The sequence below is a fragment of the Chiloscyllium punctatum genome, chromosome 27 (genome assembly GCF_047496795.1).
Source record: "Chiloscyllium punctatum isolate Juve2018m chromosome 27, sChiPun1.3, whole genome shotgun sequence".
NCBI classification, from domain to species: Eukaryota; Metazoa; Chordata; class Chondrichthyes; order Orectolobiformes; family Hemiscylliidae; genus Chiloscyllium; species Chiloscyllium punctatum.
In genome coordinates, this window is record NC_092765.1 from 68839014 (window position 1) to 68858839 (window position 19826).

Consider the following 19826-nt stretch of genomic DNA (forward strand, 5'->3'; position numbering starts at 1 on the left):
AGTCTATCACCCGAGGGGAAAGACATCTGACATTCACCTTATATATGCCCCTTATTATATTATAAACCTCTGTAAGGTCGCCCCAAAACCTTCAAGCTCCTTTCCATATAACTCAAACCCTCCAGTCCTGGCAACATCTTGTTAATATTTTCTGAGCAGTTTAACAATACCCCTCCTTTAACAGGGAGACCAGAATTGGACACAGTATTCTGGAAGAGGCCTGTACAACCTCAACATGATGTCCTCACTCCTATACTCATTGTCTGTGTAATGAAGGAAAAAGGCCTTCACCCAGAGGGTGGTGAGAAACTGAATTCACTGCCGGAAGGGTATTGCAGACAGAAGCTCTCAAATCATTGAAGAAGTATTCAGAAGTGCAATTGCAATGCCAAGACGTACAAGGTGATGGGTCTTGAAGGAGAACCTGAATCTGTAGTCTGGACTGTTTGCCCAAAACGTCAATTTTCCGGCTCCTTGGATGCTGCCTGAGTTGCTGGGCTTTTCCAGCATCACTCTAATCTAGACTCTGGTTTCCAGCATCTGCAGTCCTTGTTTTTACCTAATACAAGGTGATGGGCCGAGGGCTGAGAAATGAAGTTACCATAGTTTGAAGGTGGTTTTTGACTGGCCCAGAATCAGTGGGCTGAAGGGACTTGCTCTGCACTATAGACCACTGTGATTAAAAAAAAACACAATGAAGAGGCTTTGATTGAGGTGTTGGCGCTAACAATTGTCAATGTGGCAGCGCCACAAGATTGCATTTTATTCTGACACACTGTCAGATCTGGATTTGAACTCTGTTCTCACTCTCTGCAGATGCTTCTGGACCTGCTACATTTCTTCGGCACTCAGCGTTTATTTGTGGTTACAGAGAGGATCTGAGGCTGCAGGGGTGAAATCTGATGGTTTGTTAGAGATGGGAAGGCAAAGCAGACACTTCCTGATTGAAAATGAAAAATCAGACATAGAATTGTGAGGTTGTTAATGTATATTCTGTTCCACAAATCCAGACGACACAAGTTTCAGTACAACAGCAGATACTTTATTATCGGAGTGCAGCGTGAGATTCTCCATGTCCCTGAAAGAATTCCTGTGTCTACTTGTGGTGACACTTCTCCACGAATCTCTGCTATACACACAAAGGCCGTACTTTTTATGGGAATAATACAAAAGGTCTCTCAGCCGCATGGTTGATTGTCTTTACGTTGTTTAAGATGGGCAATTATAATTTTACAAGGCCTGGTGAATATCAATGTCCTACGATAATGAGTGAATGGATTACAGCGACTGATTATCGTATTCTTCATGATCATGTGTCAATGGGAAGAGATTAAAATGGAAGGGTTTTGCCTGTTTTCAACCGGGAATTCCCATCCCTATGCTAATACGGAGAGGAAGCAAGATAATGGGAGCAGGAGGCAGTGTAACAGGGTTGGGGCCAAGGCTACCAATCTTGGCTGGGGAGGACAAATACCTTTGTCTGAGGCTGCAGAGGAATCCCCATCTGTGGCTGCAATGGATTCCTTCTCGAAGACTCAGTAATCCGACTGAGATGTTCGGTCTATTCTGAAATTGATACTGGAGTGAGTCTGCTTCACAGTGGAATGTTTAACTCTTGAGTGCCCAGTGTACCTTGAAAGAGCATTAAAACATGGAACTGATCCATTTCTGGCATTATAACATCCTCACCAAAGTCAGTGAATGCATGTTCCTCCTGTCAGATATGATCCAGCCCCTCACTCAGTGACAACAATCACCCACTGTCGAATATAAACCAGCCCAGAGGCACAAATCTCCCCATATCTGATTTCACCCCGCCCAACAGACAGTGATAACAGTTTCCTCCAGTCTGATATAAACCAGACCCAGAGTCACTGACACCAATCTCCCCCTGTCTGATGTAAACCAGCCCCACAGACACTGACAACAATCTCCCCCTGTCTGATATAAACCAGACCCAGAGTCACTGACACCAATCTCCCCCTGTCTGATATAAACCAGACCCACAGTCACTGACACCAATTTCCCCCTGTCTGGTATAATCCAGACCCACAGTCACTGACACCAATCTCCCCCTGTCGGATATAAACCAGCCACACAGTCAGTGACACCAATCTCCCCCTGTCTGATATAAACCAGCCCCACAGTCACTGACACCAATCTCCCCCTGTCTGATATAAACCAGCCCCACAGTCACTGACACCAATCTCACCCTGTCTGATATAAACCAGCGCCACACTCACTGACCCCAATCTCCCACTTTCTGATATAAAACAGCTCCACACTCACTGACACCAATCTCCCCCTGTCTGATATAAAACCAGTCCCACAGTCACTGACAACAATCTTCCGATGTCTGACAAAATCCAGAACAACAGTCCCTGACACCAATCTGCCGCGTCTGATATAATCCAGCTCCACAGACACTGACATCAATCTCCTCCTGTCTGATCTAAACCAGCTCCACAGACACTGACATCAATCTCCTCCTGTCTGATCTAAACCAGCTCCACAGACACTGACATCAATCTCCCACTGTCTGATATAAGCCAGTCCCACAGTCGTTGGAACCCATCTCCTCCTGTCTGATATTAACCAGACGCACAATCACTGACACCGATATCCCCTGTCAGATATAAACCAGACCCACAGTCACAGACACAAATCTCCCCATGTCTGAGATAAACCAGACCCACAGTCACTGACACCAATCTCCCCCTGTCTGATATAAACTAGAGCAAGTCACTGACACCAATATCCCCCTGTCTGATATAAAAAAGCCCAACAGACACTGACACCAACCACCTCCTGTCTGATAAAATCGAGCCCCACAGTCACTGACACCAACCCCCCCATGATAATATAAACCAGCTCCACAGTCCCGGCCCTCATCTCCCCCTTTCTGATATAAACCTGCCCCACAGTCCCTCACACCAATCTCCCCCTGTTTGATATAAACCAGCCCCACAGTCACTGACACCAATCGGCCCCTGTCTGATATAAACCAGCCCCACAGTCACTGACACCAATCGGCCCCTGTCTGAAATAAACCAGCCCCACAGTCACTGACACCAATCGGCCCCTGTCAGATATAAACCAGACCCACAGTCACTGTCACCAATCTCCCCCTGTCTGATATAAACCAGCCTCACAGTCACTGACACCAATCTCCCCCTGTCTGAAATAAACCAGACCCACAGTCACTGACACAAATCTCCCCCTGTCTGATATAAACCAGCCCCACACTCACTGACCCCAACATCACCCTCTCTGATGTAAACCAACCCCACACTCACTCACACCAATCTCCCCTGTCTTGTATAAACCAGACCCACAGTCCCTGACATCAATCTCCCACTTTCTGATATAAACCAGACCAACAGTCCCTGACACCAATCTCCCCCTGTCTGACATAATCTACACCAAGTCACTGACACCAATATCCCCCTGTCTGATATAAACTAGACCAAGTCACTGACACCAATATCGCACTGTCTGATATAAAAAAGCCCAACAGACACTGACACCAACCACCTCCTGTCTGATACAATCGAGCCCCACAGCCACTGACACCAATCCCCCCATGATAATATAAACCAGCCCCACAGTCACTGACACCAACATAACCCTCTCTGATGTAAAACAGCCCCACACTCACTGACACCAATCTCCCCCTGTCTGATATAAATCCAGTCCCACAGACACTGAAACCAATCTCCCCCAGTCTGATATAAACCAGCCCCACTGTCACTGACACTAATCTCCCCCTGTCTGATATAAACCAAACCCACAGTCACTGACACCAATCTCTCCCTGTCTGATATAAACCAGCCCCACAGTCACTGACACCAATCTCTCCCTGTCTGATATAAACGAGCTCCACAGTCACAAACACCAATCTCCCCCTGTCTGATATAAACCAACCCCACAGTCACTGACAACAATCTTCCCTTGTCTGATATAAACCAGATCCACAGTCACTGACACCGATCTCCCCTGTCTGATATAAACCAGCCCCACAGTCACTGACACCAATCGGCCCCTGTCTGATATAAACCAGCCCCACAATCACTGACACCAATCTCCCCTGTCTGGTATAAACCAGACCCACAGTCCCTGACACCAATCTCCCCCTGTCTGATATAAACCAGACCCACAGTCACTGTCACCAATCTCCCCCTGTCTGATATAAACCAGTCCCATAGTCACTGACACCAATCTCCCCGAGTCTGATATAAAACCAGTCCCACAGTCCCTTACACCAATCTCATCCTGTCTGATATAAATCAGCCCTACAGTCCCTGAAACCAATCTACAGCTGTCTGATATAAACTAGACCAAGTCACTGACACCAATATCCCCCTGTCTGATATAAAAAAGGCCAACAGACACTGACACCAACCACCTCCTGTCTGATACAATCGAGCCACACAGCCACTGACACCAAATCCCCCCAAGATAATATAAACCAGCTCCACAGTCCCTGACACCAAACTCCCCCTGTCTGATATAAACAAGCCCCACAGTCACTGACACCAATCTCCCCCTGTCTGATATAAACCAGCCCCACAGTCACTGACACCAATCTCCCCCGGTCTGACATGAACCAACCCCACAGTCATTGACAACAATCTCCCCTTGTCTGATATAAACCAGCCCCACAGTCACTGACACCAATCTCCCCCTGTCTGATATAAACCAGCCACACAGACACTGATCCCAATCTCCCCGAATCTGATATAAACCAGCGCCACACTCACTGACACCAATCTCCCCCTGTCTGATATAAACCAGCCCCACAGTCACTCACACCAATCTCCCCCAGTCTGATATAAACCAGTCCCATAGTCACTGACACCAATGTCCCCCAGTCTGAGATAAAACCAGTCCCACAGTCCCTTACACCAATCTCCTCCTGTCTGATATAAACTAGCCCTACAGTCACTGACACCAATCTCCAGCTGTCTGATATAAACCAGACGCAAAGTCACTGACACTAATCTCCTCCTGTCTGATATAAACCAGCCCCACAGTCCCTGATACCAACCTCCCCCTGTCCGATGTAAACCAGACCCAAAGTCACTGACACCAATCCCGTCATGCCTGATATAAACCAGCCCCATAGTCTCTGACACTAATCTCTACCTGTCTGAAATAAACCAGCCCCATCGTCTCTGACACCAATCTGTACCTTTCTGATATAAACCAGCCCCACAGTCACTGACACAAATCTCCCCCGTCTGATATAAACCAGCCCCACAGTCACTGACACCAATCACCCCCTGTCTGATATAAACCAGCCCCACAGACACTGACACCAATCTCCCCCTGTCTGATATAAACCAGCCCCACAGTCACTGACACCAATCTCTCCCTGTCTGATACAAACCAGCGCCACACTCATTGACACCAATCTCCCCCTGTCTGATATAAACCAGCCCCACAGTCACTGACAAAAATCTCCCCTTGTGTGATATAAACCAACCACACAGTCACTGACAACAATTTCCCCCCTGTCTGATATAAACCAGACCCAAAGTCACTGACACCAATCTCCCCCTGTCTGATATAAACAAGCCCCACAGTCAATGACAACAATCTCACCTTGTCTGATATAAACCAGATCCACAGTCACTGACAACCAATCTCCCCTTGTCTGATATAAACCAGCCCCACAGTCACTGACACAAATCTCGCTCTGTCTAATATAAACCACCCCCACAGTCACTGACAAAAATCTCCCCTTGTGTGATATAAACCAACCCCACAGTCATTGACACCAATCTCCCCTTGTCTGATATAAACCAGCCCCACAGTCACTGACACAAATCTCCCCCTGTCTGATATAAACCAGCCCCACAGTCACTGACACCAATCTCTCCCTGTCTGATACAAACCAGCGCCACACTCATTGACACCAATCTCCCCCTGTCTGATATAAACCAGCCCCACAGTCACTGACAAAAATCTCCCCTTGTGTGATATAAACCAACCACACAGTCACTGACAATTTCCCCCCTGTCTGATATAAACCAGACCCAAAGTCACTGACACCAATCTCCCCCGTCTGATATAAACCAGCCCCACAGTCACTGACAACAATCTCCCCTTGTCTGATATAAACCAGCCCCATAGTCTCTGACACTAATCTCTACCTGTCTGAAATAAACCAGCCCCATCGTCTCTGACACCAATCTGTACCTTTCTGATATAAACCAGCCCCACAGTCACTGACACAAATCTCCCCCGTCTGATATAAACCAGCCCCACAGTCACTGACACCAATCACCCCCAGTCTGATATAAACCAGCCCCACAGACACTGACACCAATCTCCCCCTGTCTGATATAAACCAGCCCCACAGTCACTGACACCAATCTCTCCCTGTCTGATACAAACCAGCGCCACACTCATTGACACCAATCTCCCCCTGTCTGATATAAACCAGCCCCACAGTCACTGACAAAAATCTCCCCTTGTGTGATATAAACCAACCACACAGTCACTGACAACAATTTCCCCCCTGTCTGATATAAACCAGACCCAAAGTCACTGACACCAATCTCCCCCTGTCTGATATAAACCAGCCCCACAGTCAATGACAACAATCTCACCTTGTCTGATATAAACCAGATCCACAGTCACTGACAACCAATCTCCCCTTGTCTGATATAAACCAGCCCCACAGTCACTGACACAAATCTCCCTCTGTCTAATATAAACCACCCCCACAGTCACTGACAAAAATCTCCCCTTGTGTGATATAAACCAACCCCACAGTCATTGACACCAATCTCCCCTTGTCTGATATAAACCAGCCCCACAGTCACTGACACAAATCTCCCCCTGTCTGATATAAACCAGCCCCACAGTCACTGACACCAATCTCTCCCTGTCTGATACAAACCAGCGCCACACTCATTGACACCAATCTCCCCCTGTCTGATATAAACCAACCCCACAGTCACTGACAAAAATCTCCCCTTGTGTGATATAAACCAACCACACAGTCACTGACAACAATGTCCCCCCTGTCTGATATAAACCAGACCCAAAGTCACTGACACCAATCTCCCCCGTCTGATATAAACCAGCCCCACAGTCACTGACAACAATCTCCCCTTGTCTGATATAAACCAGATCCACAGTCACTAACACCAATCTCCCCCAGTCTGAAATAAACCAACCCACAGTCACACTCATTGACACCAATCTCCCCCTGTCTGATATAAACCAGACCCAAAGTCACTGACACCAATCTCCCCCTGTCTGATATAAACCACCCCCACAGTCACTGACAAAAATCTCCCCTTGTGTGATATAAACCAACCCCACAGTCATTGACAACAATCTCCCCTTGTCTGATATAAACCAGATCCACAGTCACTGACACCAATCTCTACCTTTTTGATATAAATCAGCCCCACAGTCACTGACACAAATCTCCCCCTGTCTGATATGAACCAGACCCACAGTCACTGACACCAATCTCCACCTGTCTGATATAAACCAAACCCAAAGTCACTGACACCAATATCCTCCTGTCTGATGTAAACCAGCTCTACAGACACTGACACCAATCTGCCCATGTCTGATATCAACCAGTCCCACAGTCACTGACACCAATCTCCCCCTGTCTGATATAAACCTGTCCCACAATCACTGACACCAATCTCCCCCTGTCTGATATAAACCAGACCCACAGTCACTGACACCAATCTCCCCGTCTGATATAAACCAGTCCCACAGTCACTGACACCAATCTCTTCCTGTCTGATATACACCAGCCCCACAGTCAGTGACACCAATCTCCCCCTGTCTGATATAAACCAGCCCCACACTCACTGACACCAATCTCCCCCTGTCTAATATAAACCAGACCCACAGGCACTGACACCAATCTCCCCCTGTCTGATATAAACCAGACCCAAAGTCACTGACACCAATCTCCCCGTGTCTGATGTAAACCAGCCCTACAGTCCCAGACACCAATCTCCCCCTGTCTGATATAAACCAGACTCACAATCACTGACACCAATCTCCCCTGTCTGATATATACCAGACCCACAGTCACTGACACCAATCGGCCCCTGTCTGATATAAACTCGACCAAGTCACTGACACCAATATCGCCCTGTCTGATATAAAAAAGCCCCACAGCCACTGACACCAACCCCCCCATGATAATATAAACCAGCCCCACAATCCCTCACAACAATCTCCCCCTGTCTGATATAAACCAGCCACACAGTCACTGACACCATTCGGCCCCTGTCTGATATAAACCAGCCCCACAGTCACTGACACCAAACTCCCCGTCTGATATAAACCAGCCCCACAGTCACTGACACCAATCTCCCCCTGTCTGATATAAACCAGCCCCACAGTCACTGTCACCAATCTCCCCCTGTCTGATATAAACCAGCCTCACAGTCACTGACACCAATCGGCCCCTGTCTGATATAAACCAGACCCACAGTCACTGACACAAATCTCCCCTGTCTAATATATACCAGACCCACAGTCACTGACACCAATCGGCCCCTGTCTGATATAAACCAGACTCACAATCACTGACACCAATCTCCCCCTGTCTGATATAAACCAGCCCCACAGTCACGAACACCAATCTCCCCCAGTCTGATATAAACCAGCTCTACAGTCACTAACACCAATCTCCCCCAGTCTGATATAAACCAGCCCCACAGTCACCAACACCAATCTCCCCCAGTCTGAAATAAACCAACCCCACAGTCACTGACAACAATCTCCCCTTGTCTGAAATGAACCAGATCCACAGTCACTGACACAAATCTCCCCTTGTCTGATATAAACCAGACCCACAGTCACTGACACAAATCTCCCCCTGTATGATATAAACCAGCACCACAGTCACTGACACAAATCTCCCCTTGTGTGATATAAACCAACCCCACAGTCACTGACACCAATCTCCCCTTGTCTGACATAAACCAGCCCCACAGTCACTGACACAAAACTCCCCCTGTCTGATATAAACTAGACCCACAGTCACTGACACCAATCTCCACCTGTCTGATATAAACCAGCACCACAGACACTGACCCCAATCTCCCCCTGTCTGATATAAACCAGCCCCACAGTCACTGACACCAATCTCCCCCTGTCTGATATAAACCAGCCCCACAGTCACGAACACCAATCTCCCCCAGTCTGATATAAACCAGCTCTACAGTCACTAACACCAATCTCCCCCAGTCTGATATAAACCAGCTCTACAGTCACTGACACCAATCTCCCCATATCTGATATAAACCAGTCCCACAGTCACTGACACTAATCTCCCCCTGTCTGATATAAACCAGTCCTACAATCACTGTCATCAATCTCCCCCTGTCTGATATAAACCAGACCCACAGTCAATGACACCAATCTCCCCCTGTCTGATATAAACCAGCCCCACTGTCACTGACACTAATCTCCCCCTGTCTGATATAAAACAGTCCCACAATCACTGACACCAATCTCCCCCGGTCTGATATAAACCATCCCCACAGTCACTGACACCAATCTCCCCCTGTCTGATATAAACCAGCGCCACAGTCACTGACACCAATCTTCCTCCTGTCTGATCTAAACCAGACCCAAAGTCACTGACACCAATCTGCTCCTGTCTGATATAACCCAGCCCCACAGTCACTGATACCAATCTCCCCCTGTCTGATAGAAACAAGACACACAGTCCCTGACACCAATCTCCCCCTGTCTGATATAAACCAGACCCAGAGTCACTGACACCAATCTCCCCCTGTCTGATGTAAACCAGCCCCACAGCCACTGACAGTAATCTCCCTTGTCTGATATAAACCAGTCCCACAGTCCCTTACACCAATCTCCTCCTGTCTGATATAAACCAGCCCTACAGTCCCTGACACCAATCTCCCCTGTCTGATATAAACTAGTCCCACAGTCCCTGACACCAATCTCCTCCTGTCTGATAGAAACAAGACACACAGTCCCTGACACCAATCTCCCCCTGTCTGATATAAACCAGACCCAGAGTCACTGACACCAATCTCCCCCTGTCTGATGTAAACCAGCCCCACAGCCACTGACAGTAATCTCTCTTGTCTGATATAAACAAGACCCACAGTCACTGACACCAATCTCCCCCTGTCTGATATAAAGCAGCTCCACACTCACTGACACCACTCTCCCCCTGTCTGATATAAAACTAGTCCCACAGTCCCTGACACCAATCTTCCAATGTCTGACAAAATCCAGAACAACGGTCCCTGGCACCAATCTACCCTGTCTGATATACCCCAGCCCCACAGCCCCTGATACCAATCTCCCCCTGTCTGATATAATCCAGCTCCACAGACACTGACACCAATCTCCCCGTCTGATATAAACCAGCCCCACAGTCACTGACACCAATCTCCCCCTGTCTGATACACACCAGCCGCACAGTCACAGACACAAATCTCACCTTGTCTGATATAATCCAGACCCACAGTCACTGACACAAATCTCCCCCTGTATGATATAAACCAGCCCCACAGTCACTGACACAAATCTCCCCTTGTCTGACATAAACCAGCCCCACAGTCACTGACACAAATCTCCCCCTGTCTGATATAAACCAGAGCCACAGTCACTGACACCAATCTCCCCCCGTCTGATATAAACCAGCCCCACAGTCACTGACACAAATCTCGCCCTGTCTGATATAAACTAGACCCACAGTCACTGACACGAATCTCCACCTGTCTGATATAAACCAGCCCCACAGACACTGACCCCAATCTCCCCCTGTATGATATAAACCAGCCCCACAGTCACTGACACCAATCTCCCCCTGTCTGATATAAACCAGCCCCACGGTCACGAACACCAATCTCCCCCAGTCTGATATAAACCAGACCCAAAGTCACTGACACCACTCTCCCCCAGTCTGATATAAACCAGCTCTACAGTCACTGATCCCAATCTCCCCGAATCTGATATAAACCAGCGCCACACTCACTGACACCAATCTCCCCCTGTCTGATATAAACCAGCCCCACAGTCACTGACACCAATCTCCCCCTGTGTGATATAAACCAGCCACACAGACACTGATCCCAATCTCCCCGAATCTGATATAAACCAGCGCCACACTCACTGACACCAATCTCCCCCTGTCTGATATAAACCAGCCCCACAGTCACTCACACCAATCTCCCCCAGTCTGATATAAACCAGTCCCATAGTCACTGACACCAATGTCCCCCAGTCTGAGATAAAACCAGTCCCACAGTCCCTTACACCAATCTCCTCCTGTCTGATATAAACTAGCCCTACAGTCACTGACACCAATCTCCAGCTGTCTGATATAAACCAGACGCAAAGTCACTGACACTAATCTCCTCCTGTCTGATATAAACCAGCCCCACAGTCCCTGATACCAACCTCCCCCTGTCCGATGTAAACCAGACCCAAAGTCACTGACACCAATCCCGTCCTGCCTGATATAAACCAGCCCCATAGTCTCTGACACTAATCTCTACCTGTCTGAAATAAACCAGCCCCATCGTCTCTGACACCAATCTGTACCTTTCTGATATAAACCAGCCCCACAGTCACTGACACAAATCTCCCCCGTCTGATATAAACCAGCCCCACAGTCACTGACACCAATCACCCCCTGTCTGATATAAACCAGCCCCACAGACACTGACACCAATCTCCCCCTGTCTGATATAAACCAGCCCCACAGTCACTGACACCAATCTCTCCCTGTCTGATACAAACCAGCGCCACACTCATTGACACCAATCTCCCCCTGTCTGATATAAACCAGCCCCACAGTCACTGACAAAAATCTCCCCTTGTGTGATATAAACCAACCACACAGTCACTGACAACAATTTCCCCCCTGTCTGATATAAACCAGACCCAAAGTCACTGACACCAATCTCCCCCTGTCTGATATAAACAAGCCCCACAGTCAATGACAACAATCTCACCTTGTCTGATATAAACCAGATCCACAGTCACTGACAACCAATCTCCCCTTGTCTGATATAAACCAGCCCCACAGTCACTGACACAAATCTCGCTCTGTCTAATATAAACCACCCCCACAGTCACTGACAAAAATCTCCCCTTGTGTGATATAAACCAACCCCACAGTCATTGACACCAATCTCCCCTTGTCTGATATAAACCAGCCCCACAGTCACTGACACAAATCTCCCCCTGTCTGATATAAACCAGCCCCACAGTCACTGACACCAATCTCTCCCTGTCTGATACAAACCAGCGCCACACTCATTGACACCAATCTCCCCCTGTCTGATATAAACCAGCCCCACAGTCACTGACAAAAATCTCCCCTTGTGTGATATAAACCAACCACACAGTCACTGACAATTTCCCCCCTGTCTGATATAAACCAGACCCAAAGTCACTGACACCAATCTCCCCCGTCTGATATAAACCAGCCCCACAGTCACTGACAACAATCTCCCCTTGTCTGATATAAACCAGCCCCATAGTCTCTGACACTAATCTCTACCTGTCTGAAATAAACCAGCCCCATCGTCTCTGACACCAATCTGTACCTTTCTGATATAAACCAGCCCCACAGTCACTGACACAAATCTCCCCCGTCTGATATAAACCAGCCCCACAGTCACTGACACCAATCACCCCCAGTCTGATATAAACCAGCCCCACAGACACTGACACCAATCTCCCCCTGTCTGATATAAACCAGCCCCACAGTCACTGACACCAATCTCTCCCTGTCTGATACAAACCAGCGCCACACTCATTGACACCAATCTCCCCCTGTCTGATATAAACCAGCCCCACAGTCACTGACAAAAATCTCCCCTTGTGTGATATAAACCAACCACACAGTCACTGACAACAATTTCCCCCCTGTCTGATATAAACCAGACCCAAAGTCACTGACACCAATCTCCCCCTGTCTGATATAAACCAGCCCCACAGTCAATGACAACAATCTCACCTTGTCTGATATAAACCAGATCCACAGTCACTGACAACCAATCTCCCCTTGTCTGATATAAACCAGCCCCACAGTCACTGACACAAATCTCCCTCTGTCTAATATAAACCACCCCCACAGTCACTGACAAAAATCTCCCCTTGTGTGATATAAACCAACCCCACAGTCATTGACACCAATCTCCCCTTGTCTGATATAAACCAGCCCCACAGTCACTGACACAAATCTCCCCCTGTCTGATATAAACCAGCCCCACAGTCACTGACACCAATCTCTCCCTGTCTGATACAAACCAGCGCCACACTCATTGACACCAATCTCCCCCTGTCTGATATAAACCAACCCCACAGTCACTGACAAAAATCTCCCCTTGTGTGATATAAACCAACCACACAGTCACTGACAACAATGTCCCCCCTGTCTGATATAAACCAGACCCAAAGTCACTGACACCAATCTCCCCCGTCTGATATAAACCAGCCCCACAGTCACTGACAACAATCTCCCCTTGTCTGATATAAACCAGATCCACAGTCACTAACACCAATCTCCCCCAGTCTGAAATAAACCAACCCACAGTCACACTCATTGACACCAATCTCCCCCTGTCTGATATAAACCAGACCCAAAGTCACTGACACCAATCTCCCCCTGTCTGATATAAACCACCCCCACAGTCACTGACAAAAATCTCCCCTTGTGTGATATAAACCAACCCCACAGTCATTGACAACAATCTCCCCTTGTCTGATATAAACCAGATCCACAGTCACTGACACCAATCTCTACCTTTTTGATATAAATCAGCCCCACAGTCACTGACACAAATCTCCCCCTGTCTGATATGAACCAGACCCACAGTCACTGACACCAATCTCCACCTGTCTGATATAAACCAAACCCAAAGTCACTGACACCAATATCCTCCTGTCTGATGTAAACCAGCTCTACAGACACTGACACCAATCTGCCCATGTCTGATATCAACCAGTCCCACAGTCACTGACACCAATCTCCCCCTGTCTGATATAAACCTGTCCCACAATCACTGACACCAATCTCCCCCTGTCTGATATAAACCAGACCCACAGTCACTGACACCAATCTCCCCGTCTGATATAAACCAGTCCCACAGTCACTGACACCAATCTCTTCCTGTCTGATATACACCAGCCCCACAGTCAGTGACACCAATCTCCCCCTGTCTGATATAAACCAGCCCCACACTCACTGACACCAATCTCCCCCTGTCTAATATAAACCAGACCCACAGGCACTGACACCAATCTCCCCCTGTCTGATATAAACCAGACCCAAAGTCACTGACACCAATCTCCCCGTGTCTGATGTAAACCAGCCCTACAGTCCCAGACACCAATCTCCCCCTGTCTGATATAAACCAGACTCACAATCACTGACACCAATCTCCCCTGTCTGATATATACCAGACCCACAGTCACTGACACCAATCGGCCCCTGTCTGATATAAACTCGACCAAGTCACTGACACCAATATCGCCCTGTCTGATATAAAAAAGCCCCACAGCCACTGACACCAACCCCCCCATGATAATATAAACCAGCCCCACAATCCCTCACAACAATCTCCCCCTGTCTGATATAAACCAGCCACACAGTCACTGACACCATTCGGCCCCTGTCTGATATAAACCAGCCCCACAGTCACTGACACCAAACTCCCCGTCTGATATAAACCAGCCCCACAGTCACTGACACCAATCTCCCCCTGTCTGATATAAACCAGCCCCACAGTCACTGTCACCAATCTCCCCCTGTCTGATATAAACCAGCCTCACAGTCACTGACACCAATCGGCCCCTGTCTGATATAAACCAGACCCACAGTCACTGACACAAATCTCCCCTGTCTAATATATACCAGACCCACAGTCACTGACACCAATCGGCCCCTGTCTGATATAAACCAGACTCACAATCACTGACACCAATCTCCCCCTGTCTGATATAAACCAGCCCCACAGTCACGAACACCAATCTCCCCCAGTCTGATATAAACCAGCTCTACAGTCACTAACACCAATCTCCCCCAGTCTGATATAAACCAGCCCCACAGTCACCAACACCAATCTCCCCCAGTCTGAAATAAACCAACCCCACAGTCACTGACAACAATCTCCCCTTGTCTGAAATGAACCAGATCCACAGTCACTGACACAAATCTCCCCTTGTCTGATATAAACCAGACCCACAGTCACTGACACAAATCTCCCCCTGTATGATATAAACCAGCACCACAGTCACTGACACAAATCTCCCCTTGTGTGATATAAACCAACCCCACAGTCACTGACACCAATCTCCCCTTGTCTGACATAAACCAGCCCCACAGTCACTGACACAAAACTCCCCCTGTCTGATATAAACTAGACCCACAGTCACTGACACCAATCTCCACCTGTCTGATATAAACCAGCACCACAGACACTGACCCCAATCTCCCCCTGTCTGATATAAACCAGCCCCACAGTCACTGACACCAATCTCCCCCTGTCTGATATAAACCAGCCCCACAGTCACGAACACCAATCTCCCCCAGTCTGATATAAACCAGCTCTACAGTCACTAACACCAATCTCCCCCAGTCTGATATAAACCAGCTCTACAGTCACTGACACCAATCTCCCCATATCTGATATAAACCAGTCCCACAGTCACTGACACTAATCTCCCCCTGTCTGATATAAACCAGTCCTACAATCACTGTCATCAATCTCCCCCTGTCTGATATAAACCAGACCCACAGTCAATGACACCAATCTCCCCCTGTCTGATATAAACCAGCCCCACTGTCACTGACACTAATCTCCCCCTGTCTGATATAAAACAGTCCCACAATCACTGACACCAATCTCCCCCGGTCTGATATAAACCATCCCCACAGTCACTGACACCAATCTCCCCCTGTCTGATATAAACCAGCGCCACAGTCACTGACACCAATCTTCCTCCTGTCTGATCTAAACCAGACCCAAAGTCACTGACACCAATCTGCTCCTGTCTGATATAACCCAGCCCCACAGTCACTGATACCAATCTCCCCCTGTCTGATAGAAACAAGACACACAGTCCCTGACACCAATCTCCCCCTGTCTGATATAAACCAGACCCAGAGTCACTGACACCAATCTCCCCCTGTCTGATGTAAACCAGCCCCACAGCCACTGACAGTAATCTCCCTTGTCTGATATAAACCAGTCCCACAGTCCCTTACACCAATCTCCTCCTGTCTGATATAAACCAGCCCTACAGTCCCTGACACCAATCTCCCCTGTCTGATATAAACTAGTCCCACAGTCCCTGACACCAATCTCCTCCTGTCTGATAGAAACAAGACACACAGTCCCTGACACCAATCTCCCCCTGTCTGATATAAACCAGACCCAGAGTCACTGACACCAATCTCCCCCTGTCTGATGTAAACCAGCCCCACAGCCACTGACAGTAATCTCTCTTGTCTGATATAAACAAGACCCACAGTCACTGACACCAATCTCCCCCTGTCTGATATAAAGCAGCTCCACACTCACTGACACCACTCTCCCCCTGTCTGATATAAAACTAGTCCCACAGTCCCTGACACCAATCTTCCAATGTCTGACAAAATCCAGAACAACGGTCCCTGGCACCAATCTACCCTGTCTGATATACCCCAGCCCCACAGCCCCTGATACCAATCTCCCCCTGTCTGATATAATCCAGCTCCACAGACACTGACACCAATCTCCCCGTCTGATATAAACCAGCCCCACAGTCACTGACACCAATCTCCCCCTGTCTGATACACACCAGCCGCACAGTCACAGACACAAATCTCACCTTGTCTGATATAATCCAGACCCACAGTCACTGACACAAATCTCCCCCTGTATGATATAAACCAGCCCCACAGTCACTGACACAAATCTCCCCTTGTCTGACATAAACCAGCCCCACAGTCACTGACACAAATCTCCCCCTGTCTGATATAAACCAGAGCCACAGTCACTGACACCAATCTCCCCCCGTCTGATATAAACCAGCCCCACAGTCACTGACACAAATCTCGCCCTGTCTGATATAAACTAGACCCACAGTCACTGACACGAATCTCCACCTGTCTGATATAAACCAGCCCCACAGACACTGACCCCAATCTCCCCCTGTATGATATAAACCAGCCCCACAGTCACTGACACCAATCTCCCCCTGTCTGATATAAACCAGCCCCACGGTCACGAACACCAATCTCCCCCAGTCTGATATAAACCAGACCCAAAGTCACTGACACCACTCTCCCCCAGTCTGATATAAACCAGCTCTACAGTCACTGACACCAATCTCCCCATATCTGATATAAACCAGTCCCACAGTCACTGACACCAATCTCCCCCTGCCTGATATAAACCAGTCCCACAATCACTGACATCAATCTCCCCCTGTCTGATATAAACCAGACCCACAGTCAATGACACCAATCTCCCCCTGTCTGATAAAAACCAGCCCCACTGTCAATGACACTAATCTCCCCCTGCCTGATATAAACCAGCCACAGCCACTGACACCAATCTCCCCCTGTCTGATATAAAACAGTCCCACAATCACTGACACCAATCTCCCCCGGTCTGATATAAACCATCCCCACAGTCACTGACACCAATCTCCCCCTGTCTGATATAAACCTGCGCCACAGCCACTGACACCAATCTCCCCCTGTCTGATAGAAACCATCCCCACAGTCACTGACACCAATCTTCCTCCTGTCTGATCGAAACCAGACCCAAAGTCACTGACACCAATCTGCTTCTGTCTGATATAACCCAGCCCCACAGTCACTGATACCAATCTCCCCCTGTCTGATATAAAACCAGTCCCACAGTCCCTTACACCAATCTCCTCCTATCTGATATAAACCAGCCCTACAGTCCCTAGTACCAATCTCCCCTGTCTGATATAAACTCGCCCCACAGTCCCTGACACCAATCTCCTCCTGTCTGATAGAAACAAGACACACAGTCCCTGACACCAATCTCCCCCTGTCTGATATAAACCAGACCCAGAGTCACTGACACCAATCTCCCCCTGTCTGATGTAAACCAGCCCCACAGCCACTGACAGTAATCTCCCTTGTCTGATATAAACCAGACCCACAGTCACTGACACCAATCTCCCCCTGTCTGATCTAAAACAGCTCCACACTCACTGACACCAATCTCCCCCTGTCTGATATACACCAGCCGCACAGTCACAGACACAAATCTCACCTTGTCTGATATAAACCAGACCCACAGTCACTGACACAAATCTCCCCCTGTATGATATAAACCAGCCCCACAGTCACTGACACAAATCTCCCCCTGTATGATGTAAACCAACCCCACAGTCACTGACAACAATCTCCCCTTGTCTGACATAAACCAGCCCCACAGTCACTGACACCAATCTTCCAATGTCTGACAAAATCCAGAACAACGGTCCCTGGCACCAATCTGCCCTGTCTGATATACCCCAGCCCCACAGCCCCTGATACCAATCTCCCCCTGTCTGATATAATCCAGCTCCACAGACACTGACATCAATCTCCTCCTGTCTGATATAAACCAGCTCTACAGTCCCTGACACCAATCTCACCCTGTCTGATATAAACCAGCCCCACAGTCACTGCCACCAATCTCCCCGTATGATATAAACCAGCCCCACAGTCACTGACACCAATCTCACCCTGTCTGATATAAACCAGCCCCACAGTCACTGTCACCAATCTCCCCCTGTCTGATATAAACCAGCCCAACAGTCACTGACACCAATCGGCCCCTGTCTGATATAAACCAGACCCACAGTCACTGACACAAATCTCCCCCTGTCTGAGATAAACCAGCCGCACAGTCACTGACACAAATCTCCCGCTGTCTAATATAAACCAGCCCCACAGTCACTGACACAAATCTCCCCCTTTCTGATATAAACCAGAGCCACAGTCACTGACACCAATCTCCCCCTGTCTGATATAAACCAGCGCCACACTCACTGACACCAATCTCCCCCTGTCTGATATAAACCAGACCAACAGTCACTGACACCAATCTCCCCCTGTCTGATATAAACCAGCCGCACTGTCACTGACACTAATCTGCCCATGTCTGATATCAACCAGTCCCACAGTCACTGACACCAATCCCCCCCTGTCTGATATAAAGCAGTCCCACAATCACTGAAACCAATCTCCCCCTGTCTGATATAAACCAGACCCACAGTCACTGACACCAATCTCCCCGTCTGATATAAACCAGTCCCACAGTCATTGACACCAATCTCCTCCTGTCTGATATACACCAGCCCCACAGTCAGTGACACCAATCTCCCACTGTCTGATATAAACCAGTCCCACAGTCACTGACACAAATCTCCTCCTGTCTGATATACACCAGCCCCACAGTCAGTGACACCAATCTCCCCCTGTCTGATATAAACCAGCCCCACAGTCACTGACACCAATCTCGCCCTGTCTAATATAAACCAGACCCACAGTCACTGACACCAATCTCCCCCTGTCTGATATAAACCAGCGCCTCAGTCACTGACACCAATCTCACCCTGTCTGATATAAACCAGCCCCACAGTCACTGACACCAATCTCCCCCTGTCTGATACAAACCAGCGCCAGAGTCACTGACACCAATCTCCCCCTGTCTGATATAAACCAGACCCAAAGTCACTGACACCAATCTCCCCCTGTCTGATATAAACCAGCCACACAGTCACTGACACCAATCTCCCCCTGTCTGATATAAACCAGCGCCAGAGTCACT